A 17,850-nucleotide genomic window follows, 5' to 3' on the forward strand; every position below is an offset into this window, starting at 1 on the left:
GTATAAGGTCTGGTAGAGAAGAAGATGAAGTTGTTAAGGTTGCTAGATACCTAGGAGGTTTGAGATTTAATATTCAAGATGAGTTTGTTGTTGCTAACCCCAATAATGTCAAGGAATGTTATCAATTAGCTCTCAAGGTGGAAGAAAAGATGAAGAGAAGACAAGATAAGGCTGCAAGAGGTAGAGACAATAGCAATAGTAGGGGTAGAGGTACATTTTCTTCACATAAACCAAACAATGAGGAAGAAGGTGATGTAAATAAAGGTAAAGAGCAGTCATTTTCTGATTTTAGAGGTAATAGAGGTAGATAGGTGTTTTAACCAATTTTCAGGGAGATGTTACAACTGTAATGAGTATGGGCATCCTTCTTTCAAATGTCCTGAGAAGGGAGCATCATCATCATCATCCTCTAGAAGGGTTGCATATGCTCAAGAGGAAGAGGTTAGTGATAGTCCAAAGGCAATTGTGTGTACTGGAGAAGTTGGTGAGTGTTTGATGATGAAGAAGTCCCTGTTGAAGACATCAACACGACATGAACCCATTCAAAGGAGAAATCTCTTTAGGACAAAGTGTAAGTGCAAAGGTAAAGTTTGTATTTTGGTTGTTGATTCAGGTTCAAGTAATAATATGGTTTCAAATGAAATGGTTGAGAAATTGCAATTAGAGAGGATACCTCATAAGAATCCATATAAAGTATCTTGGGTTAATGATGATATTATTTTGTTCGTTAAAGAGAAGGCAAGAGTTGATTTTCAGATTGGTGAATACAAGGAAAGTGTTCTATGTGATGTTTTACCCATGGAGTGTAGCCATATCTTACTTGGTAGACCATGGCAATATGACAACCGTACACTCTACAATGGTAGGGAGAACACTTATACTCTTGAGAAGAATGGAGTACAATATACATTTTTTCCCATGAGTGAGGATGTTAAGGGTAAAGGTAAGATTATGATGTTTGGTAAGAAAACATTGGTTCAAGCCAAGGAAATTGAAACAAAACCTACACAAGAGAAGGTGGAACACAAGGATAGCATAGGGGTAATGATTGGTGCTATTTGGTGTCCTGCTAAACCCACTCAAATTAGTATACCTATTGTGAAAACTAATCCAAATCAGAGTGTTTTAGAGAAGCCACATGAACCACGCCAACTGGTTCAAGTTTCTACACATGCATATACCGGTTGCCCACCAATGGGAAAGTTCTTTTCTGATCCTTATTGTTTGAATTGGATTGCAGGTTCTTATCCTTTTGTTGTTATAAGATATCAGATGATTCAAGGTCCCTTTGATGATGGATACTCATGGGGCATGCGTTCTTTTCCAAGGGGAGTATGGTGCAGGAGCACCTCATCCCTTCAAGGGCCCATATGTGGGGCATGATTTATTTTTATTTTTTTTGTTCAAATAAGGTCTATTTAGACCCAATATGATGTAATAAGGCTAATAATGTCAATACAATGTAAAGGTTGAGTCAGTTGAGTCACATGTCTTGAAAAATGTCAAATTGCTCACATAGGGCCTAGTGGTCAAAACAAGTCAAAATGGTAATATTAAGATTGTGGGGAGTATTTTGTGTCATTTTTAATGTTAGGACATGTTATTTAACCTTTTTGGGGTATTGGATGATCAAGAAATACAATAAACCAAAAGTTGTCAAAAAGCAAGAAATGTTGTCAATGCAACTTTTCAAAGTTGCTTGACAACATTTGCAAAAAGGTTGGTTTTTGGTGGTTATAGTTGGTTGGTCAGTTGGGAATCCTTATAATTCTATAAATATTGTGAAAACACTCCTCAAAAGGATTTAATTATCAAAATTGAAGTTTTTGGCAATAATAGTAAGTGGTTTCCTTGCACATTCTGTGTTTTTCCTGAATTTTCCTCGCATTCAGTCTGCAATTTGTTAGTTTTCACCATTGCTATGCACTGAAGGTTCATTAACATGGTTTGAGGGTTTAATCATAGTAAATTACCTTTCATTTCCTTCAATTTTCATGTCATTTGGTGTTGTTTTGGCAAAGATACAATAAGTTCTCTCAAAACTGTCAAAATCCTGAACTAGGGCAAACCGAGACAAAGAAAATGCTATATCTTTTTTATCCTGGTTGATCAAGCCACATAAATTGTTGGAAATATGTAATATTATGTAAATTATCATTCCATTATTGTTTCAGGGTTCCATGATAGGTTTTTCACATGGTTTGAGGCATGAAGATGACTAAAAACTTGCCTCAGGAAGGTTTGACTGTCACAAGAAAAATACAGTCCTGATATGGGGTCAATATATCACAATTTAACCGTTGGAGCTTTCTTATTTTTTATATGTTTTTTATACCCAAGTTTTATAGTCCCACTGGAGCGATCTGCAAAATATGTCCAAATTAAAAAATTTATTCATCTCTAAGTGAGTGTGTGTCAAAGAGGCCAGTAAGTTCTTATTTAATAGTAACCTTTTGTACATGTTGAGGGTTGGATCAGAGTACATGGTGTTTTGTAATTAAGGGTTGGTAGGAGTTTTGAGAGGGTGTATGGAGGTTTTCCTTTCATTTTCTAGTTGTGTCTTCCTTGTCAGGGAGAGAAACCTATCCTAGTTGGTCTAGAAGGTATGATTGAGTTCATAGGCAAGAAGCAATATGTGTGGAGTTTTATAAAAGATTATGGAAAACCTTCATAAGGGAAAGTGTTTAATCATTGTGAAACCTCAACAATGTGATTTAGATTCCTAAAATCTGTAGGGCTTGTGTGTGTCGGTATGGATGCTCTGCATCAATAGCACTCTATTGAGGTGTCTCGAATAGGAGGAATCTGAGAAAGTTCTCAACGAAGTCCACAAATGTATTTGTGGAACACACTCAAGTGGCTTAACACTGGCTAAGAAAATTATTCGATTGGGTTATTATTGGCCTACTATGGAGAGAGATTCATTTACATTTGCCAAAAAATGCAAACAATGTCATATCCTAGGGAATCTCATCCATGCACTAGCACAAGAACTACATCCTATGGTAGGATCATGATCGTTCTCTCAATGGGGACTTGACCTAGTGGGTAAGATAAATCCTTTATCTTCTATTTGACATAAGTTTAGTTTGACTGCTACTGAGTATTTCACTAAATGGATTGAAGCAATGCCTTTGACAACAGTAACAGGAAAGCAAATATCATCATTCATCTTGAACTACATAATTTGTTTCTATGGTGTCCCTATGACCATCATCACGAATAATGGGAGGTCATTTAAGAATCAATATGTGAAGGAACTATGTGAGAAATTCCATATCCAACATAGGTTTTCAACACCATATTACCCACAGGGGAATGGTCAAGTCGAGGCATCAAACAAAACAATCCTAAAGATTCTGAAGAAAACAGTCAATGAAGCTGGTAGAGACTGGCATGTTCAGCTAAATCATGTTCTATGGGCATACCGAACTAGCATTCATACACCAATGAGGGCAACTCCATATTGTTTTGTGTATGGATCAAAAGCAATATTACCAATAGAAGTAGAGATACCTTCTCTACGAGTGTCCTTGAAAGGTCTTATCCCAAAGGAAGAACAATGAATCTCTAGGCTTCAAGAACTTGAACTGACTCAGGAACATCACCAAAATTCTTTAGATCACTTAAAATCATACCAACAAAGGGTGGCGAGAAGCTACAATCACAAAGTTAAGCCACAAATTTTCCAGATTGGAGATCTAATCCTAAGAGAAAATCCATGCAACCAACAAGATCAAGAAAAGAAAGGCAAATTTGAGCCAAATTGGTTGGGTCCCTTTGTCGTGGTAGCAATATATGGTTCAAGAGCATATAGATTATCTACACTAGAAGGTGATTGATTTGATGAGACATCAATGCTATGCATCTGAAGAAATTCTATGCCTAAAAGTATTAGTAGAAAATACCAAAAAACAATGAAAAAGAAAAAAAAGTTTAAAAATAAAAAAAGCGGCAAAATCCCTGAAAAGCATAAAGAGAAAAATACAAAACAACGAAAACAGTTAAAAAAAAAAAATCAAATATATGGAAAAATGCAATAAATTTAGATGGTGAAAACCTGGTAAACAAGCGCTATCTGAAAAGTGGGTTCTTCCATCTATGAGATCGCTTTGCTCATCTATCCATCCTATCATATCTATCCATCCTAGCATATCCAATTCATCTATCACATCTATTTCTTTGAACCATTAGCAGGAAATTTGCAGCTTATCAATAGTTATCAATCTTTGACATACTTAGCGTAGTCACTGTCTTGGATTTTATCAGAGTCAATCATATATGCATTGCATCCTACCATGGTTTGAATTATCCTTTGTATATCCATCATAAAGTTTGTTTCCACTGGGGGTAAAATCTTAAAACCTTTGAATCTTTTAAAGCTTCAAAAAATCCAAAACCATTCAAAAACTTAGAAAAACCAAAAACACCTAGGGTTTTGAAATAGACGACGAGCAAAAAGGCAATGAAGATTAAGATGATTATATCAGTTAATGACTATGAGAACATATGTACGACATACATGGTTTGATGTTTATATCTAGATTTTTGCTAATCATGTACCCTATGCACCTCGATGATGTCCATGACTAGAGGAGCTATGATGGGGCATGATTATTTTCTTTGTTTGTTGTCTGTGGTTTATCTCTTAGTAATGTATGTACTCGTCTAAGGATATGATCGGAAAAATATCATGGAGGACGTACTGAGTCATGCATGAAAGGGGATAGTCTTTGTCTGTTCTACAAGAAATAGTACTCAGGTCAACTTGGTTCATCATATTAAGTTGCTTGTATTAACTTGTTATATAAAAATCCATGTAAGAAGTACTCAGGTCAACTTGAATCATTATGTCAAGTTGCTTGTATTTTCTTACAACAATTTAAAAGCTCAATGATGAAATCAAGTACTATTACAAGAAAGCATGCAAGGAATGTCAGTATCATTTAAGTTAGATCATTTTAGATTAGTATCATTTGCATTTGTATTTTAAACATTCACTGTCGGTTGCATTATAAGAATTTCATCCCATTTCATTTGAGATCAATAGCCAAAATAAATATTGAGTATATTTGGACAAACAAAAACAATTTGCATTGAACATATTAAGTTGCATTAGGTTGCATTCAATTATTTAGATTCATTTCATCTTTCAATCATTAGGTTTGCATGTTATCATAATCATCATATCATTCATCATTCATCATTCATCATTAATTAGTTGCATTCATTTTAATTGCATTAGGATTGCATTAGTTTGAATAGAGTGCAATTTGCATTGATCATATCATTATTAGTTGCATTAGGTTCATTTATCATTATCATTTTCCCATCTAGTTATCATTAATTCCTTTAAAATCATTTATCCATTAGGTTCATTTAATTGCATTTTTGCATTTAGATTCATTAACCATATTATCACATCATTATTATCTTATCATCTAATCATCATAGGTATTTACATTATCATCTATAAACATCATCCAAATCATCAAATCAAAATCAAATGCATCTCATTTAGTATCATTTCATCATCATATGCATGTACATCATGGAATAGAAATAAATATTCATTGCATAAGTCATCATTATAAGCATTTTTCATATAGGTTATTGCATTTAATCATTTAATTTAAGCATCATAGAATCATTTTCATATGCATATAGATCATGTAAACCATCAATATTATATAGATCATATAATTATAGCTAACATCATTTCATAACGATCATCATATCATAGAGGCATATAGATCATTATAACATCATAAAACATAAAGGAAAGAAAACATCATTTTAGCATCATCGATGTAATCAATACATATAGGTCATCATCATTAGAGTAGCATGCATAATAAATCATGAATCAAAGCATCATATAAAGTCCATGTCTACATATCATCATGAACATTAAAAAGTCCAAGTATACAATGATATCACAAAGAGATAATCAATAAAATATAATGTCCCATGATGCAAATCAAGTCTCAAAAGATATAAATCAAAGGTGTCCAGTGCCACTACCACCCAAATATGTCTGTCTCTATGGAGGTGGACAAGAAGACCCACCAGATGGATCTGCTCTTGGATCCCTGTCTCTATCCCTCCGAGGAGGCCCCATAACCCCACCATTGTTGGTATCCATCATGCCTAGTAATGGGGTGGTCACATAACTGCCTACTCTCTGGCTCTCTAAGACCAGATCCTCAAATAATCTCCACCAATGCGCAGTCTCCTTCCCAACCCTAAATAACACTCTAACACTATCGACTGAGAGTGTACCAGAACCAACCTCCTGAATATGATCGAGTAAACCCTATGTATCTTGGTATCTCCTCAATTTTGTATCTCTCTCAAGGGTGAGAGCCTGTACCTACGCTCTCAGCTAATTAATCTGTGCTCTAAGATTATCCATAGTCTCCTACTGAGGCACATCCTGCATAGCCTTGTCACCACCCACCTCACCTACCTCTCCACCAACTGGAGTTTGACCCTATGTGGATCTCATGATCCATTAATGAATCAGTGGCACATGGTCCTCTCAATCCTCCTCCTCCTCATCCCAACCTCCCTGCACTGCTATTACCCTAGGATCTAGACAGGTCTGACCAAAATTGATCCCTCTCCCCTGACCTCTATCCGATCCATCACCTCTATTGAATCCAAGAGAGGGTAGTCCTCTTACTAATCCAATCCTACCACTGCCTCTCCCTGTATCCTTCCTACAAAACTGGCCTGCATCTCTACCTGCCATAGAAAGTGGTCCCCCTATCTTGCCAATCCAACCAATCTGTCCAAAAGGTCCTCCATGAACTCTAGACCTACCTCCTCTCTGTGACCATCACCACCCTCATCCCCATCATCTCCTCCTACCTCTCATGCAACTCTGAGATCTCACCTACATCTTAGTCTCGTCATAAAGGGATCATTAGAATCTGACTCCTCACCTCCTGAGATGGGAGGAGGGTCCGCAAGATCAATAATACGAAGGAATGGATGAGTAAGAAGATACTGAGTATAATTAGCTGTGATACCCGCATCTAAAATATGAGGTCTAAAATCAGAAGCAACATGAGGAACAACCAAAAACTTTATGTATGCTACATAAATAGACAAGGAAGGACCCCAATCTCTCCTGTCCTTGTATGCTCACACATACATGGCCACACCAAAAGGCATATGCTGAATGTAGCCGAACTGTCTCAAAATCTGACCAAATAACTATCTCTCAATGATGAAAGGAGTACGATCGATTAGATATCTGCTATGCAAGATCAATGGTAGTACATGAGCATCCTCTAACCAAGGCTCACAATTTATATAGGGCCGCCAAATAACAAAATCCATAGAATCAAGAACCCATCTCCAATACTCTAGCTTACCCAGCTTAGGCTAAGTAATGATACCTCTGTACAAGTAAACAAAAGATTGACCATCTCCTCAAACTCTATCATGCACTAGTCATGTGATGGCTATATGGTCCCAACACCAGATCTGGAGGAGTGTGCACCTAGTAGACAAGCTAGTCGTGCCATCATACACGACCAAATATAAATCATAATAAATATGTGCAAGCATACAAACACCCCATGCATATCAAGTACAGTACTCTATCATACTCTAAATAATGTTGCCCCATCCAACAGAAAACCCTCATGATCTCCTATCTGGGTAGATGAATCCACCAATCAAACCTTCGATTATAATTGGGAGAGTCTCATAATTTATAATCATAGCCTCCCATCTAAGCTCCCCGCTATCAATGCTCTCATCTCCAAAAACTACCTTGCAACCCTTAGTGCCTCTTAAATCCTGGTAGTCATACTGGACAAGCTCATCAGTAACAGGGGTATGTAAGATCCTATACACATCCTCGAGTGTAACACTGATCTCACTAGTGGGTAGGTGGAATGTGTTATGCTCACTATGCCATCTCTCAACCATCGCTATCAAAAGACCCCTATTATGCGTGTTATCAAGCATATATAGGAGATGATGCAGACCACAAGCATCAATGTGTCTAATCTCAACCTAGGACAACTCTGGAACCAAGTGGCACATTGACGGGAATTTCTCCCGATATTGGAGAACATCAAGTTTCTCCTGTTTAATTAGAAAAGTTTGTCTATCAATTTTCTATCCTATCAATCAAACATTTCAAGAAAATCTTATCTATCAACCAAATCACACTATTAATCAAATGATCAACATATCAAGCTCTTCATCTGAAACTAAATCGGTCTCTTAGAGCTCTTATCAAATTAATCAAACCATCAATCATGGTTACAACAAACAACTATCTTATCAATCAAATCATCAATCAATCTTATCAATCATCATCAATTGTCTATTAGTCTATCAAACTGGAGCATCAAACATCCTATCAAATTCATCAGAGTGAATTCAAACATTGCATCAATTAAAGTTCATTTTTCAACAAAAGCGTTGTGCATTTTAACATATGCGGTAACATACTATACACAGGCGAAGAACGAAGTAAAATTGCTAACCCACATCATAAATGCACCACCAAAACAAGCACATGTACGAACTTAGGCAAATGCACTAACATAAATCACAAATGCACAACCTTAACATGCAAAAGCACTAACCAAGCAAATACACTAACCCAAATGACAGAGGCATGGACATAAAAGGTGAATACACAGTTAAACTAATAAAAGCGATAACCTAACTAATGAAAGAACTAACCTACCAAATGAAGGCGATAAACAAAAGAAGAAAAATTGGAAAAATTTCAACGAGACCCTAAATCATGCAAAAAACACAGAAATTCATACAGAAATCAAGAACAAAGCTTGGGATAGGTCACTCACCGGTGGGTCGTACTCGATAGGTCACTGATATTGACGAACGCGCTCAAATCTGTGGTTCTCATACAGCATCACCATCTTGCCAACTCAACACTTCAAGACAATTTCTCTTTTCTCTCCAAAAGCTGACAAATTGCAAATGAGGATGAAATGGGCCCATGGTTAATTTTATTATTACCTTTTTGACTTTTTGAAGGGGTAATTAATTTTTCAAAGTGGGGCAATTTTATTTATTTTTCAAAAGTAAATTCAATTGAAGGGCCTATTTTTACTCAAATCTTTTGAATCAATTATCGTGTGATTCATCACTCAATCAAATTTTTCATAATTTCACGATCAATCTCCCGAGGGGGCACACAATTAGGATTTTCATCATCATCAGGGGCATCATCGAGACTTGATTTAATCTTTGAAACAATGTTGTTTCAACATCATTTCAAAGAGGGGCAAAATGTATACATATAAAATTGGCTATGAACAATGAAATAAATATTTTATATTTATTTAATGATTATTCTTCTATTAAATAATTAATTTGAAAAGATTAATTTATTTAATTCATTAGTATTTAATATTCTTCTATTAATTAATTGAGTTGAAACATTTAATTAATTAATTTGATACCCCCTTTCTTCTAAGCCAAATAATTAAATATTGAATATTTAATTATCATCCCTTATCATATTTGTGCACTATTCTTTATCCTATAGTTCCATTATTAAATAATTTCATAATTATTTAATTACCACTTTCCAACTCACCCTTCATCTCCACCTTCGCCAACTCATCTATCATGTGGCTAATTTAAATTAATAAAATCAAATAAAAAAAAATCATTTATGAGTCGCTTATCTCCAACTCTCATATTCATGAATAAAATGTGTACGTGCAAATAATCTTTGAAACCTCCCTATTTTTGGTCCAACACTTCTATATTCTTGGAGGAGGTTTTGTCCACCTAACCCTAGTCCATCTCCACTTGTCCCCCTATCCCTAAATATTCTCCAACCAATCCTAGATTCTCTCAATCTTCTCCCCTAGTCAAGGTGAGATGATTGAAACTTGTCTTCTTCTTCCCCCTTTCTCTCAACCTTCAACCTCTTTCTCATAGCCATCCAAAAAGCAAGATTTAATCACGACCATTGATCTCTGCCACCTAAGCTTATGCACTCAAAAATTTATAAATAGAGGAGTTCTAGTGCATTTTGAGCCCAATGTCCAATAGTCTAAGTTAACTAGGAGTCTTAATATTTGCATCCATGAGTTCATTTGTCTAAGCATTTTAGAGTTTTTGAGAAAATTAGCATAAATCATTTTCATAGCATTTTAGCATACTATCACATAGCTTTTGCGTATCATCTATCAGTCCATTCCACACTTGCCATCTTGGAAGCTACCAATGCTTGTCTAAGAGAAATATCAATCTACAACCAAGAACAATGCGGTTAGGGCACAATAAGACATAATCCATGAAGGTATAATTTTTTTTATTTACTTTATTTCATGTTGTTTCATTGGTTGAAGCTTGAGTTTCTTGTAGCTTTTATTTTTCATGATGGACTAGCAAGTTGTAGGTCAATTTTTTGAGATGAAAACTTAAGTCGACACACAATCCGCTTGCGTAATAAAGATGCACGATTTTTTGCATGATGATAAATGTGTTCTTGCAATTTGATAATGTTGTATTGATGTATGTTAATGTTGGAATAACATAATGAATGTTTTAAAAAAGAAATTCCATTTGATTAGTAGATTTTAGATTATTTATGTAGGGTATTTTGGCAGGCATTACATCTGGTATCAGAGCCCATGTTCATACACTAGGTACTCTGGTTTCATATGAGCCCATTGTGCAAGTTAGCACATGTTAGCATGGGGTATCCCAGTGGTGTATCCCTGCTTGTTATTCTTTTTCTTATTTGCCCTAGATATTAGCTCATAAATTCTTTTGCATCTTGGTTAGACAAGATGACTGCTAGAGGTAGAGGTCATGGCCGTGGTCATGGTGGTCGCATGGATACTCATCAAAATCCTCATCTTGAGGTTTCTGAGGAGTCACACCATGAGGAGTAGCAACAACAACAGGATTAGCGAGGTGGTGATGCGATTCCACAGCTGGTTACGACACTTCAGAATCTTCTTGACCATCTAGGTCTGAGGAAGCAGGAGAATCATCAGGAGGAGTCTCATAATTTGGGTCATGAGGATAGAGCTGATTATCAAGAGCATGAGAGGGAGCATTCAAATTCACCTCATAGTAGAGCGGATGTTGTAGTGGATTAGAATGCAACTGCAACTAGTCATATGAGAGATCTCCATAGGGCTCGTCCCCCTACTTTTGATGGTTCCAACAGTGGTTTGGAGGCTGAGACTTGGTTGCTTGACTTGGGTAGGTGTTTTTTCATGCATCTGTATGGTAGTAACACTATGGCCAAGTGTGTGATTATGCATCTTCAAGATTTTGCTTCCACGTGGTGGCGTACGGAAGAGCAGAAGCTCTATTTAGATATTGCGACAGTATCATGGGAGTTATTCCTAGAGTGTTTTCATGTTCGGTTCTTGTCAGATCTTTGGAGACAACATAGGGTTGATGAGTTCCATGATTTTAGCTAGCGAGGTGTGACAATTGAGTAATATGAGAAGAAATTATTTGAGCTTAGGCAGTACTCTGGGATGGAAAATGATGATGGGATTCTTGTGCAACATTTTATTAGAGGTCTTAATGACCTCATTGGTGGTGAGGTTCGGGTTTTTGAGCCCAAGACTATGGAGATAGCAGTGGAGAAGGCACGATTGGTTGAGGAGAAGTTGTCGGCAGGAGGATCAGTAGTTGTGAGGTCTATCAGTGCTTTAGCTGCAGGAGCAGATACAAGAGGTACTCAGTCACAGGGTTCAGGATTTGCTAAGAGCTATCCTTTGGCTTTCAAGGGTAGACAACGAGCTTGGAATAATTTTGCATGGAGTTAGAGTGTCTCTCAAGGTGCTAGATCTCAACAGGATAGATATCACAATAGATAGCATGATAGGCGATCAGTTTCTTCTCAGCCAACATAGAGTGTTCAACAGTCTAGTAGAGGCAGTGTGCAATAGTCTAGTGCCCCTCCGGTTGCTCAAGGTTCTACTAGAGGGATTTGTTTCACTTGTGGCCAGCTAGGTCATTATGCATCTCAGTACCCTCAAAGATCCACACAGATGTAGGATAGAGACCCGCAGCTTTAGATCCTACAGTTGGTAATGTTGGTAGATCCCATCGTGTTTTCGCGGCGGTTGATAACCGTCAAGCTGAGCATCAGGGCACTATTGTTGAAACTATAGGTGAGATAGGTGGTATCTCTTTCTCAGTATTGTTTTATTCTAGTGCTATTGATTCTTTTATTTCTTCTTTAGTAGAGAGATGCAAGCTTGTTGTGCCAAAGTAGGTTGATAGGTGGTAGGTTGAGTTGGCCAAGGGATCCAAGGTAGCTATGGATTCCCTTGTGCATGGTTGTGTTTTGGAGTTGGGTGTGCTCTCTACCACAGTGGATCTTCATGTGATATCTTTGGGATCCTATGGAGTGGTGTTAGGTATGGATTGGATCAAGTCTCATCAGGCTAGGATTGACTATCGAGGTAAGAGAGTGTAGTGTTTGGATGATAGCAGGAAGAGCGTGGAGGTGGTAGGTTTTTAGCGACCTATTCTCTTCGCATGATTTCTGCAACGCAGATGAAGCATTGTGTGCGCAAGGGTTGTCATATTTTTGCAAGTAGAGTGGATGAGTTGGATGAGGGTGAGATTAGGGATGATGTCTTTTCTCATAATCCTATTTTGTAGGAGTTTTTATATGTGTTCTCGAATGAGATTCCAAGTATGCCACCTAAGCACAACATTGATTACTGGATTGATTTGATTCCAGGAGAAGAGCCTATATCTAAGGCTCCCTATCAGATGACCACTCAGGAGTTGAGTGAGTTGAGATTGCAGCTAGAGGAGTTGTTGGCATAGGGATTCATTCAGCCTAGTGTTTCACCTTGGGTGTGCCAGTGTTTTTTGTGAAGAAGAAGGATGGGTCTCTTCGGTTGTGCATTGATTATAAATAGTTGAATAAGGTTACGGTGAAGAATAATGATTGGATTATTGGCTTTATTGCATGATTGGCTTTATTGGCTTATTGGCTTTATTGCATGATTTAATTTATTGATATGTAATTGAGCTTCATTTATTGTTTAATTATTTAATTTATTTGATTTATTGTTGAGATGACTTTTATTTATTGATTTTAATTTTATTATTTATTTGAGTTTTATTTATTTTATTTTATTTATTTATTGGTGTTATTATGAATAATGATAATTAATTATAAATTATTGTGTGGGAATTATTTAATTAAAATATGGAATATTATTGTAAATAATATTATCTCTACCTATCATTTAATTATGAGGAGATAATTGTATTTTCTAATTGATTGTCATTCCTATACTAAAGTAATTGAGTTTTGATGTATTTTACCTACCTTTATTTTTGGTTGGTCATCTTGATTGAGTAGGTAAGAAATACATATTTATATTATGTATTTTTTGAACTTTGCAATAGTAGGTATGATATATGGTTTATAGAATTTTCTTATTGGTGAGAAAAACCATAGTCTATAATTAAAAAATTTCTATTTATTTTGGCTTGTTGGTCTATGCATGGGTTAATCATCCATCAGATCATTGCAAAAGGTTTTCGAATTTGGATTGAAGATTGGATTGCGATTTGGAGTTGTGAAGGCTTGGCAAATTCATATTTCATCTTCAATTTTTGGTTTTATGAATTGCAGATTGGTGGCTTCTTTCTTCTGTATTTTATTTCCAGAAAATATAGTCTTCTTCATGTCTACAAATTGAGTTTTGATTGCTCTTGGGGATTGGATTGATTGATGAAATGATTTTCCTTGATGGATTTCAATTTTTTTATGCAAGTTTTGGGAATGGGGGATATCCAGATTTGATTATATGTATTCATTATGCTTTATGTGATTTCACTGTGATTTGCATCTCTGAGAATAGACCTTTAGGAAGCATCTGCATTCATGTTTGGATTCCCTTTAGGTTGTTATGTGGATTTTGTAAGTTGTTTTGATGATTTGATCATATCCCCTTGTGATTAGGAGCCTTAAAGTTGAATATGAGCATTGTGGGAGATAGTTTTCTCATTGTCTTTATTTCATGTGACTATATCATGTCATTTTTGTTTGTGTACACTATATTTTGCATCCCTCAGGCCCATTGATTCAATCAGGAGTGTCTTTTTTGGCCCCTTAGCAAATCTAGGCAGTTGTTTTGACCTGAGAGAATGTTTTTCTTGCAAATTGGATCAATCTCCCAAAGGTGCTATTCTGGATACTAGGGGCACCATTCTAGAAACCAAGGGCACCACTCTGCACCCCAAGAGCACCAATGGTTAGTCTGAGAACTCCTTTCTACATTTGAGTTGTTCTGAGTCAGTTTCAAGTTCTCTTTGGCACCTAGAACCAATAACGCCATCCAATGCACCTAGAACACCATTGTTTGGCCCAAAAACATTGTAGGACATTCCAAGAGTGTCATTATGGAAACCAAGAGTGTTGGAGTGCATACCTAGAGAGTTGAGTCCAAAACTAAGAGTGTTAGGTCATAGACTAATAAAGATAGCCAATGACCTCAAAACGCTACAGGATGACCACAAAATGCTACTAAATGATCCAAAAATGCCATAGTAAGTACCAAAAATGCCATGGTAAGTATCAAAAGTGCCAGGGTACCTACAAAGGGTGCTATCCTAGGAACCAGAGGTGCTGAACTGTCCCAAGGGTCTCGGAAGGTCATTTTTAAGCTTGTTTTTGTGCATTTTTTGTTTGTGGGTTAACTCAAGAGGCGTGTGCAGTCTATGTTGAAATTCATGGATTTTTTTATGATGTTTCATGTGCTCTGGTAAGAGGGTTCATGCCTTAGCGTTGAGGTATTTTATGTGCGATATGTGGCTCTGGCAAGAGGGAGAATGCCTCGCTATTGAGGGATTATTAATATGGCTCCAGTGGGATGTTTTATTCCTCACTATTAAGGATTTGATTTTATATTGATCTCTTTTATGGTTTTCATCCATGATTGGCTTATTCTTATGGTTGTTTTGGTGAAGGCTTATTTCTATGAGCTTGGTTTATGAGTCTTTTTTGCTTAGTTTGGTGTTCAGTTTGTGGTATCTGTTCTTATATCTCTTTTGATCCTTCATGATGTTATTTGATGTTATATGGATGAATATTTACCTTATGGCCTTGTTTCATGGTGGGGGACTGGGCTCTTGCATGTGTTGGACCTAGGTTGTGAGTACTAGATCTCTAGGAAGGGGGTCTAAACCTATGGAACCACATGAAGAGTTGATGGTATAACCGCAAGTGATAACACAATAATAATTGATTAGTGGGTTGGGTATTTATGATTACACCTAATCAAGATAAAGAATATGATATTATACGCCCCAATTGGATGGACTCGGGGAGGTGTTTTTGGGATCCTAGATTGGGAATACCGTTGGAGCGGTACACCCAATATCCCTTGAGTAACTCCAAGGTGGAGACAGATGCCACATGAGGTTAGCATGTGATGATACTCTACCCCACATGTATCCATTATCCATATGCCTTGTTTTATTGATTTTCCTCTGGAGGTTGATTGCTTTGACTTAGCCATGTGTTGTACTTTGGCGTTAAATTCTTATTTTTGAGTCTTGTGAAGTCATGTTGTATCCTTTGGTTGATAGGTGTCAGCTTAGATCTTGAGTGTGAGTTGGAACCCTTGTCATCTCCTAGCATGGGGGGTGGTTCCTTGATTGGTTCCACATGGTCGGGCGACTGATGCCTTCTTCCATTGGGATATTCTTCTTTGGTGTTGCGTGTGTGGAATGGATTCTTCGTGAGATTGTACTTCAGAGCTGATTTTCTACGTTCATGGAAAGAAGATATTATATCATATTTGATTATGAAAAAGAGATTATGCATCTTTGTAATTGGTTTCTATATGTAATTGTATATGGAATTGTAATAAGACGTGATGTAGAGGTTAGGGAGAATACTTTGATAATTCCTTAATGTTTAAGATGGTTATTATGTATTATGAGATTATGGAATCTATGTGAAAGTGAAATAGAATATTATGTGTATTTAGGTTGCATTTGTATTCATGTTATGGAGTTGTGTTATGACATGTTTTAGAATAAATGATGGAAGGGATATAATAGTTTCATTGATACTTAGTTGAGTAATTAGGAGTATATTGCGAATGAATGGTTAAATGTAACCTATGTTTCTCTCCTTAGAGATTACTATATGAATGAATTATGCATATGTGTTAATGTTGTTTAGATGCATGAAAGTAAATGATTAGAGCATTATAGGATATGATCTTCTAGATAGATAAATTTAATGATAGAATGTTGTTAAGTAGTGTCGTTAAGATACCCTAGGAAATGGATGTGTTGCTAGAGTATATTTGGAATATGCTAATGTTAGAAGATTCAATCCGCTTGTGTAATAAAGATGTATGATGTTTTACATGATGATATATGTGTTCTTGCTATTTGATAATGTTGTATGGATGTATGTTAATGTTGGAATAATGTAATGAATGTTTTTTTTTTTTTCCATTTGATTAGTTGATTTTAGATTATTTATCTAGGGTATTTTGGCGGGCATTACATGCAGTTTGAATCAATCTATGGGCAATAGATTGCTAATTGATTATAGGCCATAGGCAATAGTCTAAAGAAGTTTCATTGCAATTCTTATCTATGCCACACGAGAGTGTTTACATTTCCAATTCTGAGAATGGGATTGTTCTCCACCTGTCACTTCAACCCCAATTCAACCTGTTGTTTGCATTCCTCTTCTCTATATATCCTCATCATGCTTAATTTATTGTGATAGATTGTGTTTTGTCTGCTGCTTAAAGTATCTGGGATTGAATTTCTGACATATGAAAAAGAGAAAAGAACTGATGGAGTGGCCACTTGGAACCCTTTGTCTCTGCCAAAGCTTTCAAAATTAGGGTTTACATTCTTGGATGAGATGTCTGTCGAGCTTGAGAGGCCTTGGATGAGACAGTAATTGGGTCCAAGCCAATGAAAATCCTCTTTACTCATCTGGGTAGCCAAGCTCTTAGAAGCACCTCCACTTCATACAATTGCCCACCTCGACAACATCATATAGATAATTTGAAATGGATTAATGGAAAACAAGCCTGCACTTATTGAGCTAGTATTGCATCCGCATTAGGGAATTTATATAGTTGTTTGAATATATTTTGGAATACTTAGATAAAAAAAAATTCTAAATGAACTCACTGGGCAGGTGTAACTAACATCCTCCAAGACAAGACAAACATGGCTACAAGTATGCGAGGTTGGGCCGCTGATAACATTCCCAATGGTGAGATACAACCTGCCAAATTTTGATAATTTTTGCACTTAGGGTGCTCAAGGGACAATGTCGGTAGGGTATGGCCCTGAGGATTTGACTGAGTGAGGGGGGGTAAAACAAGAGCATGCCTAAGGTAAGAATTTCTAACCAAATGTGTTGGGACCGACGGTTTGCACCCACGACGAGTAGAACGATAAATTCGCTCTGTGTCAACTTTTCATTGAATGAAATTGATGATTTTTTCATCAACTTAAAAAATGCTGCCCTACGAAAACCATTTGGAATCTTGAAAATCCAAGACATGCTATTATAGACAGCCCTCATGTAACCATGCAGGTTTAAACAAATCATTCACAGTTGCCATGGTTTCTGAGATATGGCCTATCAAATTTTGACAATTTTTCGCACTTAGGGTGCCTAAGGGACAACACTAGTAGAGTATGGTCCTAAGCATTCGACCAAGTTGGGGGGGGGGGGGTAAAATAGGAGCATTCGTAGGGTAAGAATGCCTAAGAGAATGTGTTGGAACAAAAAATTTAGGTCATGAAGAGCCAAATGAGAAATTAGCCTTGTGGCAACTTTTCATTGAATGAAACTGATGA

The sequence above is a fragment of the Cryptomeria japonica genome, chromosome 8 (genome assembly GCF_030272615.1).
Source record: "Cryptomeria japonica chromosome 8, Sugi_1.0, whole genome shotgun sequence".
Taxonomy (NCBI): domain Eukaryota; kingdom Viridiplantae; phylum Streptophyta; class Pinopsida; order Cupressales; family Cupressaceae; genus Cryptomeria; species Cryptomeria japonica.